Source organism: Mastigoproctus giganteus, chromosome 14 (assembly GCF_048544385.1).
Source record: "Mastigoproctus giganteus isolate SK-2022 chromosome 14, ASM4854438v1, whole genome shotgun sequence".
NCBI lineage: Eukaryota > Metazoa > Arthropoda > Arachnida > Uropygi > Thelyphonidae > Mastigoproctus > Mastigoproctus giganteus.
Genome location: NC_143588.1, coordinates 66,262,425 through 66,274,561, shown reverse-complemented (window position 1 = coordinate 66,274,561; position 12,137 = coordinate 66,262,425). Strand labels below are relative to the sequence as shown.

General features: G+C 36.3%; 1 protein-coding gene across 8 annotated transcripts in view; it reads left to right on the top strand.

The window, feature by feature from the left end:
• LOC150075188 (poly(rC)-binding protein 3-like) overlaps positions 1-12,137 on the top strand; it is a 739,881-nt gene that overhangs the window by 508,371 nt on the left and 219,373 nt on the right. The window lies entirely within an intron of this gene.

Here is a 12,137-nt window from a genome sequence, read left to right as displayed (position 1 = left end):
ACATATAAGGCATACTCCGGGCCTTATGGAGGCCTTCTCTCTGGCAACACTGCTACGTAATATATATATTTTTACAAATCTGATTATAGTCTAAGTAAAAGTAAGTGCTACATATTAATACAAACAGTGTTACTATTGATGTGAATATTAAGTAATCATTATTGTTAATATCTTACATTTATTATGAATATGGATGAAAATTGTACTGGCCTTACAGTAGTTCTGCAACCCTAAACATTTCCATATACACACAAAACAAACAATAGACTCCCATGCTCGAAGAAAATAATGACAGCTCATGGCGCATGCACATTTAACTACTTACTAATAGATGATCAAACCGCTGTTGGCACCCATCCGTCGATATGCGTATCTTTACTGAATCAATGGTGAACCTGGTTAAGAGTCGGATTTTGTTTAGTATATTAATCGTGGAAGCTACTATACTTTTCATACCGATTAAGAAATATTGTTCAAGGCCTAAATGGCTGTCAGATGAACTAATGAGACTCGTGGCAGAGGGAAAAAATGCGTGGGATGCATATAAATTATCAGGCGACACAGAAGCTTATAATAATTATAAGCTAGTCTGTAATCAAGTCACAAAGGAGATTAGGTAAGCGAAGGCAGATTACGAGAAATCTTTGGCAAAGATTGCTAAGAAAAACAGCAAGGATTTCTTTACTTATATGAATTCTAGAATCAAGGGGATGAATCAGATTGGTCCACTTAACATAAATGGTTCGACTATTGATGATCCTGCTTAAGTAGCTGATAAACTGAATGAGTATTTTGCATCTACATTCACACATAAGGAGAAAAAGGGAGGAAAATGCCAGAAGTGCATCAAACTGTAACAGGGTGTTTAATGATTTTGTAATAACTGAGAACAAAGTGGAGGAGAAATTGTTGAAGTTAAACATAAGAAAGGCACCTGGGGTGGTGGGATCTATCCAGTTATATTAGAGTAGGCAGCAAAAGAAGTAAGCAAACCCTTAGCCACAATTATGAGAGCATCCTTGGACTCAGGGGAAGTCCCCACGGAGTCGAGAAGTGAAAATGTAACCCAAATTCACAAAGGGGGATTCTAAGGGTTAGTTTAACTTCTGTTCCGATGAAAATAATGGAGTCACTGGTTAAAGATGCACTGCAGGATCATCTAGAAAAAACTGTAGTAATAAATCAGACACAGCATGGGTTGGTTAAGGGGAAATCTTTTCTGACAAATTTGATTGAATACTATGATCTGGATGCAAAAAAATAATTGATATCATATACTCGGATTTCAGGAGAACTTTTGACACCTGCACATGGAAAAGCTGCGGGGATGTACAAATTGGACCAGTATGGTATTAAGGGTAAATTGCTACAATAGATAAAAGGGTGGTTGAGTTGGAGAAGACAAAGTGGTAATCAGTGGCCGCTGCTCTTTGTGGACTAATGTTATTAGTGGAGTCCTTCAGGGTTCAGTGTTGTTTCGTATCTTTATCAATGATATTGATGAAGGTATATCAAGCTTAATGTCAAAGTTCGCAGATGATACAAAGGTTGGCAGGGTTGTTAATGACAATAATGGCAGTGTGCTCCTGCAACAGGATCTATAAAATTTGAGCAGATGGGCTGAAAAGTGGCAACTGAAGTTTAACCTTGACAAATGCAAAGTGCTGCATATGGGTAGATGTAACTCCAGAGAAACGTACAAACCGTGTGGTACTATACTTGGGTGGTAGAAAATGAAAAAGACCTGGAAGTGATTGTGCAGTCAGATTTGAAGTTTTCTGAGCAATGCAGACAGGCGGCCAGAGCAGGTCATGGGGTTATTCAATGATATACAGAAATTTTGCTAGCAAGGAAAAGGTGATTATCCCTTTGTATAAGGCAGTGGTCAGGCCACGCCTTGAGTACCGCGTACAGGTCTGGAGGCCTCATTTTAGGAAGGATGTTGAGTTGCTTGAATGTGTACAGAGAAGGACAACAAGATTGATGAGAGGAACGAAGGGGTCCTCGTACCAAAAAAGGCTAAAGTTCTGCCAATTTCAGTGGCTGGAGACTAGGCACCTGCGATGCGATGTGATGTGAACGAGGTGCATAAGGCCTTAAATGGATTGAGTGCTCAGATTACGAACCTGAGGGGGTATAAAGACAGTTGTAGAATAAATTTGCCTTAAATTTGCCAGCGGGTGGTTAATTGCTGGAACAAACTTCCATCTGTCGTTGTGGAAGTTGACAGCTTAAATAAATTCAAGGAGTAACTGGACAAACTCGTAGAGCGAATGGTTGTGTTAATTATTTTATTATATATATATTTTTTGGCTGATGGTACATAATCTCATAGGTCGCATGTGATGCAAAAAGGCAAGCTCGCTCGCTTCCTTGCATCACATGCCTCTTTTACTACTACCACCACTATTATATATACCTCATTTATTTATTTTTGTTTTTATTTCATACTTCTATTTAAAAATATTTTCGTTCCACCGAAAAATCAGATATTACGCAAAGGAAATTAAAATATTTTTACATTTTAAATAATCATCCGACATGATTTCAACTTGCAAGAACGTCATAATTGCATACTTCAGAATTTAATATTTCAAGAAGGACTTGGCTAATGACAATCGAATACAAGTGGCCGTTTTTATCATTTTAAACCAGTTAAAACGTGGAGTTGTTGGTGAAAAGATGAATCGCGCCACTTCATTTGAATTAATCTTCCAAAAAAAAAAAATAAATAAATAAGATTGTCTTAGGTTTTCAGGCTAGTTTCCGTGAAACATAGAAAGAAGTTTGGGATGAGGGTTTTTGAGATGCATAAACAATATTTAATACAAATTGTGAAATATTCGAAATTCAGACCGAACTAAGAGTAGGTTTGGTTTCTAAAATGTTCCGCGGAACCCTGGAGAAAAAGATTCCTAGAGGTTCTGCAAATGTTAATTTAATTTTTTTTATTTTTATTATTATTGTTTTTATTTAATTTGTACACATACATCAAAGTTTAATTATTTGTTAATTATTACTGTTTTTAAAGATAATAAGAGTTCCGCGGGAATATTTAGATTTGGAAAAGGATCTCACGGCCAAAAAAAAAAAAGTTTGAAAAGCGTTGGATTATTCCATAGTTGAGTTGCTCAATTAAGTTGTCAACTTTTAACCTTTCAATTTTCAAACTGCATGTATAGATTTATTTTTATTTGGGGATGGGTAAGATATTCATCATCGACTTCATTCTCCTTTCTAAAGTTGATGTGACCACTAAGAAATATCTAGATCGAGTTAAGTACTGTTCTTATTATTTCTTATTATTTTTTTTAACGGTGGCAGAGCTAATTAGTCATATATAATACAGTAATAAATATTATTTCTATAATGGAAACTCCGACATAGCCGGCAGCTTTGAAGCTGTATTACATAGATGTATATCTTAAATGTTTCTAATCCATTAAAATAACAATGTAACCAGTATACTGATATATTTTGCATTCGTCACTAATACACACATTTTGTACATATCGGTTCATTCCATTAAGTACTATTGTGAATCAAAATGGAAAGTTCATATATATGTACAATGAAAAGGGAAAAAATCTTTTGATTCTAAATAATTACAGATTTAGAAACATCTGACAGATTTGAAGGGCATTAATGTGTTAGTAGGTACTTGATCACGGAAACTCTGCTCCCTCAAAAGGTCGATACCAAAAACTCGGTGCCCAAAGCTTGTACAACTTAAAGACAAATGTCGTTATCCACAGTTCCATTTATGTTGTTAACATCTTTTTAAATTGTATAGCATCATCTAAACAGAATTCGCTATGCATTTCATTTAAAAATGTGAAGCGTTGCCAGGCCAGCGCCTCCGTAGCCAGGTGGGAAGGAGCAGCAGTGCGTAGCACACGCTTCTTGATTAGACCGGGGTTCGAGCCCGTCACCACCAAATACGGAGGATGCGGAAAGGTCAGGGAATGACTATCGCATATCCCGGAGCAATATGGCCTTAGTTGCTAATGCTTCTAAAAACCAAATAACAAACAGCCAGGACAGCTGATTCTAAGCTTATTGGCTTTTCATCAGCTAGCTGGGGGCCTCTATTAGCCTAAAGCAGAGTAATGCTCCTCAGACTTGTCCGATTTTGTTTTCCGCTTTAAATTATCTCCCCTGTCATATCATTATATTGCATAGGGTTAACGCAGACCATTTCTAAGGGGAATGCACACAATTGTCTTCTTCCATACTCCGTTTGACTGTTCACTTGACAAACTACATTATTAACACAGTTCTGCACATGTTCGCTAATAGATGCTACTTGCTGGCTGATGTGAAGCCAGTATGCTTCGAAAACAGCTGTCCTGACGGTGTCTTTTAAATCCATTACGGATTCGCTTGTTTAGGTGATTCTATGCAATTTAAAAAGATACCAACAGCTTAAGCGAAACGGTGGACAACGGTATTTGTTTTTAAGTTGTTATAAGACTAAGCATTATCGCTGAGATTCATTTATGTTATCATTGAAGCAACCTGGATATGAACTTTATTATTGATTGGTAAAAATTGTGGTAACTGAATATCAAATTCTATTAGCCTGAACTTCAGCGATGCCACTTCAGATGGCACCTGCTTATAAATAATAATAATAATGATAAATCCTCTATGATAGAAACGCAAGTGTGGTTTCGCCACTTGTCGCTCTTGGAGTAGTCTGGATTCTAGTCCTGTCATGGAATAGAGGCATTGCTAAATACCTCTTCAATCGGAACTGTAGTCCGCCGATCTCAGACGGAGCGAGTATGGTTTTTCAGCCTGCACAACATGCAGTTCAGCCCATGAATACAACATACTCATAATACAATATGGTCTGAGTCGCTGATGCATCTAAAACCCAACAACGTCTCCCCCCCCCAAACTGATTGGCTTGTGTATTCCATGTATTGATTACATTTTCATTTTATTGAGCATTATAGCTCTGCTTCATACTATACTATTTAAAAAAAAATTATTTTATTTTAGATTCACAATAAGAAACATGAATTTAGACTCTTTACCACTTGTCAACCTGCTACGTCTTTCGATGAACGTCTGTATACCTTTTTCGAGTATATTCTCTAACTTGAAACTGGAGCTGCAATTATGCAAAATCCGCTGCGGAATTATTTGAAAAAAAGTCTGTTATAAATGCTTTTATTTAAATTCTACCAGTTTAGTGGATTTAAATAGAATTCTATTTCAACGGTGTTGGAAGCTCTTCGATTTTCTAGTTGAACAAGATGTACCAAATTACATATATACAGTATATATATATATATAATTTGAAGCCTGGGATGTGCGTAGTTGGACCTGGTCATTTTGTTATGAATAGGTGCTATGACAGTTAGGTGACTACGTCTCTGCTGAATGACTCCAGTCATTAATTACGAGTCAGTCATTCAGCTAAATGACGCGAGTCATTTAGCTGAATGACTGAATGACCTGACTGAATCAGGTCATTCATTCACAAACCATCACTAATTCACAACGCTGTAAAACATTTTTGGCCGTGTCTACCATTACAGGAAGTGGATTTCATCTATAGTACTTTAGGCCCGGTACATATGAAGGATTTTCACATCTTTATGGGGAAAGGCAAAACACAATCCTCAAAAATACGAAGGGTGACAACGAGCTCGTATCCGATATCTTTAGATTCCTGACTGTAATCAACATCTAAGACGCACTGTAAATAACCATAATGATATAATAATGTGCCTAACCATACATTAAATATTTAACCTTCATATTTTTGGACCATTTTCTATACTACCAAATGACCGATGCACTATGATCTACGTTGTCGATACGACAAAAAAACAGATAACTGATTGTCATATTAAACCTTTAATTACTAATTGATTACATATATGGGGCGTTGATTCTCCATCTTTGGAGTTAACCACCGATCCTTCCTTTGATTCATGCTTTAATTGTACCTGTTATTGTTTTCAATTCCCATATTAATATTAAAGGCGCTGTTTATTTGAAAACGAAAGTTCTTCACTTTTAAAAAGAGTTGGCTTAATTAATATTTTAATAGGTCAAAAAACGCCTTTCTGCTGACATAGAAAAGTGGTATTTCGAGCAGAGCGAAACCAGGCAAATTATTTTGAAAGTGCATGACATTTATCAAAAAAATGTCGTTCAAAATACAAAATTTAGTTAGTTCACTGAGTAGTGCCGTTAAAGTGCACTGTATTAAGGATTGGATTCCATTTAGGTCAGCCGTTATGGCATCTAGGTTTAAGCAAAGAATACGGTGCACATATAGAAGTAGGATTGCTGACTTGAGTATTTGGTTTGCTATTACTGAATTTAGATATGGGCAAAGATCGTTTCATGAATTTTCTTTGCAACAAGAGAAAAGAAAATTCATGGAAAATCTTGCAAATAATTACATAGTTGCGCAAGCAAGTATTCCTTCCTGAAACGTGAGCAGAAATGACCACAGGAATGAAAGCTTTTATTAGAAATTTAATGACGAAATATTAGGTTTTGAGGTATGCTAAAACTGTTTAAAATCGACACTACAATTGCAGTTGCAACTTCCAACGTTAGAAAGACAGGTCAAGCACAACCAATAAAATTGAATTTATTGAAGAAAACGAGAAAAATTACAAGATTTTATTCGTGAAGATTATGGCTCACAAACATAAACCATTAATAAAGATGTAAAAAAGTATCACTTACGAAAACGAAATGGACAAAATAAATAAAAGAAGCCAATGTAAACAGATAACTTTTAGGGTGTTTATAGGCCAGTTCGAATCCACGCGATACGCCCTGGGTAATTCTAAAACGAATTGGGACTCACTCGGAACGTTCAGATATTCTGATCATGGGACATACTGCGGCTCTACTCTTGGCGACAGCAGTTATCAATGAAAAAAACTGTTTAGGATTATCAGTTTCTTCTTTATTTCTGTATTTAGAAAAGAATAAATATTAATTTCATAATCCAGAAGATAAGAACGCGTATATGATTAGTTCATGCTGTCGTCATGCTACGCAGTCCATTGATTTTTGCTTATCACATCTATTATTTTTATTATCGTGTGACTTAAGACTAAATTACTTTATTTTCATTATCATTTTTAAGTTCAATCCTATTATTTATATATGTTGACGTGAAATGATATAAATAAACTAAAATAACACTTTTCGAGTTACTAGTTTTTCATACGAAATCAAAGAAAAGAATTAAATGAATATGTTAGAAAATAATAAGCATTGATTCAGTTTCATGGGTAAATTATTTAAATATATATATTATATATATATATATATATATATATAAGCTAAGGACACCAATATTAGAAAACCGAGAAAAACAACATTAATGAAGAAGAAATGAAAATAATAGTAAAAATGCAGGGATAAGTTAACTAAATAATGGAGGAGAAAATTAATACAAAACTGAAGCAAACTTTTAAAGGTGCACAGAAATCATTTTCCTCCTTTTTTTATTTTATTATTTTTTTACTACAAACCGCATGCAAAACTTCTCTTTCTGCCGAAACATTAATAAAAATACGTTAGATTTGATATAAATAACAATTCCCGTAATATTAGAGCAAAAAAGGAATGAAATATAATATATTTTAAATAAATATATTATAGAATATGATACATAATATTAATTGTACATTCCTAGAGTTACTGGCCCAGTCCATAATTTAAATTAAATATTTACTTAATAAAACGAAAGACTGATAGCAATAACAAGGTGAAACACAAGTGGATAAATGATGTGATTAATGACTTGTGTGGCGTCCATATAATTGCTGTGAACGTGATATGATGAAAAGACAAAAGCCAGAACTGAAGTAGATTCCGTGATTTTGTGAACAAGAATGAAGTCCGGAGAAATGTGTACAGAGGAAAATAGTTAAATACAGTAGTTAAAACTATTTAAATAGTTAATTCTTGGCTTCAAATTAGGCAAGTATTGCTTTGATGGTTGTCTTTCAAATGTGTTTATCTTATTTATAGAAGCTTGACGACATACCTTTGAAACTTAATAAAGCGTAGCTCTGAGTTGGGAGCTGAGTAAAAGTTGCTGAGTTAAGTCAGTTTCGGGCGGAGACTCTTCCTCTCGGAAACAGTTTTCCTGGCAACCAGCTGCATAAACTGTTCTGGTAGCACGCCTGTATCCTGAATACAGTGGAAACGAATATAGAATACTAATTAGAAATAAAAATAAGTAAAACCGCCATTAAGGAAAGAGCAAGGATGGTAAAGAACTTCATTTGCGGTCACTGAATTACTGGATGAATTGTCACTTCTGTCGTTGGATAAAGGGTGAATGTAATCGACATTCATAAATATCATTTCCGAAATGCCAAGAATAAAGTTATTAATCACCACCTTAATTTCTGTCCCCAACATTATTTAAAATAGTGTATATTTTAAATATCATCAAGATTTCAGATTTCGATTGTCCTTCTGGCCAACAGAAAGAAGGCTGCAGATTTACACTGGACTTCCTAGTTGAGAAACAAAGAGGCCATCTCAGAAAACAATTGATAATATATCTGTAGAGTTTCCTAGAGACCACTGAATGTGATACCCGCCTAAACTATTAAACAACCACCTGGATATCCTCCCCTTTCTGCGATATTACACGTATTATGGCAACTTCTTGCAAATCTCTCAATTTGTAGCTTGCATAATGACCCCCATCCTTGAATCGTTCTGAAACAGTCTTTCTAATAGTATTTAGTGGCATAGTATTTAGGTTCAGGCGCCACCGGTGGTTTCCCTCATCTGCACACAGTCTTTCTAATAGCAGATAAATTAATTTTTTCAAGTTATTTTAATGCTATTCTAGATGCGCCAACAGTTACCTCCAAAAATAAGTTCACGGGCATTTTCTCAAATGAATACATGTTCCGGAAGCATAATGGATTTATGTAGCTGTCTGAGAAATTTATTCCCTTACAATTCTGCAGTAATTTCAAGTTACAAATTGCAAGTAGTTACAGCAACGGTTGCTATTATTTTTTCATTAGTAATATATACCAGATTTTTTTTTTTTTTTTGCCAAAATATTACTTTAAGAATATCTACTTTATAGCGCCCACAGCTTTTTGCGCATAAAAAATATAATTGTTATTCCTATGGTTTTCCCCCCCCCCTCATTCTTCAGGGAATCTATGCAACCTTGTGAAGATAAACTGACAAGGTTGTGTAGATCTGCGGTTATCTGCCTAATCATCTGAAAGTTTGTATCAATCATCATTCAATTCCTCCGTGACCATTGTGTTATCAAAAAGTTGTGAATAAGATACTATGCAAATACGATGGATGAACTCTGAACAGTTGTAACTTAATGGCTAACTTTTATTGACTTTTAACTTTTTTAAAATATTTATTTTTATTAACTGACTCGGTTCCTTTTAAGAAAAATTTATCACCGATAAATTCTTGCAATGTACAGGGTCAGCCATTCCCAAAAACACGATTAGATGAACTCTAGTACTCCTTGGAAGGTTTTCTGCTTTACACTTTAATTATCTTATCATACTTATATTTACTATATTCCATTTCAAATTAGTGCATTTGTCATATTACATCGAAGTCATGTGTACTGTAGACATTGTATAATGTCATATCATTTTGAATTTAATGTATACCGTCTAGTTGTAGGCCATTCAGGGATAAATCCAATATTGGTTTAAACTATATACACTCAGGGATCACTGAATTAAGACCACCCCATCCGTAATGAACTATGCCGCACAACTTCCATTATAAAAAGCCTGACAACTTCGTGCGTTAGAGCAGTGGTAACTTGCATCTGGTCGTGCAAGTCAAAGTGATAAAATAGCAATTATGGGGCGCAATGAAGATATCACGGAGTTTAAAAAGGCGTGATTGTGGGCGCTCCCATATCGGAAACGGCACGTCTTGTCGGCTGCTCACGGCCCATTTTGATTAATATGTACAAAGAATGGTGTTGAAGGCGTCAAACCACCTTACGCCGACAGAACTGTAAAGGATGATGCAAAGTGGATGTTCGTGATAAGAGAAGGGTGCAACGCGTTGTATGCACTCAACGGCAGGTCACTGTGCCTGACAGTTCACATCTCGGTACAATATGAGGAATGCAAGAACAATATCCCACATGCCGAAGCGTCGCACACTCAGACGTTTGAGGTTCCACAGCAGGACGACTCAAGAGAAACCCTCTCCTCACTGCTGATCATCGTCGACAACGAATGCTGTGGTGTCAACCACATGCTGGTTGGACGGTGGAAGACTGGAGACGAGTGTTCTGGCCGGATGAGTAAATACCTTGTGCAACACGCCGACGGACGCCTTCGAGTGTGGCGTAAGCAACATGAATTCATTGACCCATCGTGCTCTGTGCCCACTATTCAGGCAGGCGGCGTTGGTTGCTGAATATGGGGTATGTTTTGCTGGCAAGAACTAGTACCCCTGGTGCGTATGGACCAAGTTTCACTGGCGACGTCTCAGGACTCCACCTCAACTCCTTATTAAAGAATTTGTATGTAAATCTTTCACTCTTTGTATTCATTCTAATTTTTTTTTTTTTTTTTTTTTCCCAACTCCTGAGCAAGTTGCTAGAAAGGTTGTATATAAAGTCAACGATTTCATGGGAAGCATAGCATATTATGGACTCGAACAGCTCAATTTTGTGTATACATTGTATTTTTAAAAGTATGAAAAACACCAGAGGATGATTAAATGGTTTGGAGAGGGCGGTCACATGATCAATTCGAATCCTTTCGGTACTGGAGAAATCTTAGGCTGAGGGAGTTGGACTTAACCTCAGTTATTCCGGCTTTTTAAACTGTGAAACATACAAATCGGATTGTGAACACAAACTTGAACAGAGATAATACAAGACAAACTGCATTAGCTGTGGTACAAAAACCTGGCGCATCATCACCTTATCAATCGGTGCTTCGAAAATTTCCAAGAACAGGAATAGACGTTTTCGCAGTGAATTTAAGATGCATTTTGAGGAATCAACCTTGGCGACAACGTTCGTTAAGCTATGTTAAAAGATTTCCTGTGTGAAGAATGCGAAATCTTTCTATTGAAACTTGTCAAAAACTAGTGAAAATGTTGCCGCGGAGACTATCTGCTGTATTGAAGGTCAGAGGTGACATGCACTGTTTAAAATTGTGACTAAAATTGACTCTCTTATAAATAAATTAAACAAATACGCTTTACCGTTGCTAAGCAGGATACAACCTTGCTTATTACCTGCATGCGTTTAACCCTTTCCTGCTTTGTGCACACCCTTTCGCACACGTCTGGAGGAGAGTTCTGGATACTTTTGGTAGGGTAGTGTACATTTGAATGGTAAAATATTGCAATGAAGTTGGAAGGAATTCATCATAAGAAGATGTTTGCCATTACAGCTCGTCTTTAAGAGATAACGCATCAGATATCAGCCAGCTCATCACCAAAGTACCTGCTAGAGATAATTCACGAAGTCACCTATTTCTAAGAATACCTCACAAGAGTTCACCAGATGGACAGGCCGTTCCCTAAATCATCACTACAACTCATAAATCACTTTAAAATTATTGCCCTCAGTACCTAAGCAGCAAAGTCTGTTGAGAAGAAATCCTCAGCTTGCTTAAAAACAGTTCATCATGAAATGCAACGCAGAATTTGACTATTTCCTCAATCTGACAACCTTGCTCCTCAGTGTACTATGATTTACGAGTCATATCGTTTTATTTATTGGTTAACTTCTGAAATCGGGCCTCTTACCGACGTAGGATCCCCAATATGAACTTAACTGAACTTTTTTCAAGTGTAAGAAAAACATTCGATTACAATCGCGAAGCAAACTGTCGCTAACTGATTTTGCTCAAAACACTAAATATTCCTACCATTCCATCTAAGTTTATAAAACACAACGGTGGTTGAGATAACAGGAATCTATTGGCTTCCAATATCTGATCAGCGACCATACTGCTTTTGCCGTAGCCCTGCTGCGAAGGTTGAAAGTAATTTTAATCCAGATTTAGAGCCGACCGGGCTAGCCGAGTGGGTAAAGTACCTGCCCTGCAACCCAAAGGTCGCGGGTTCGATTCCCGCCTCGGGCTTGGATCAAAGTACTGCAAAAA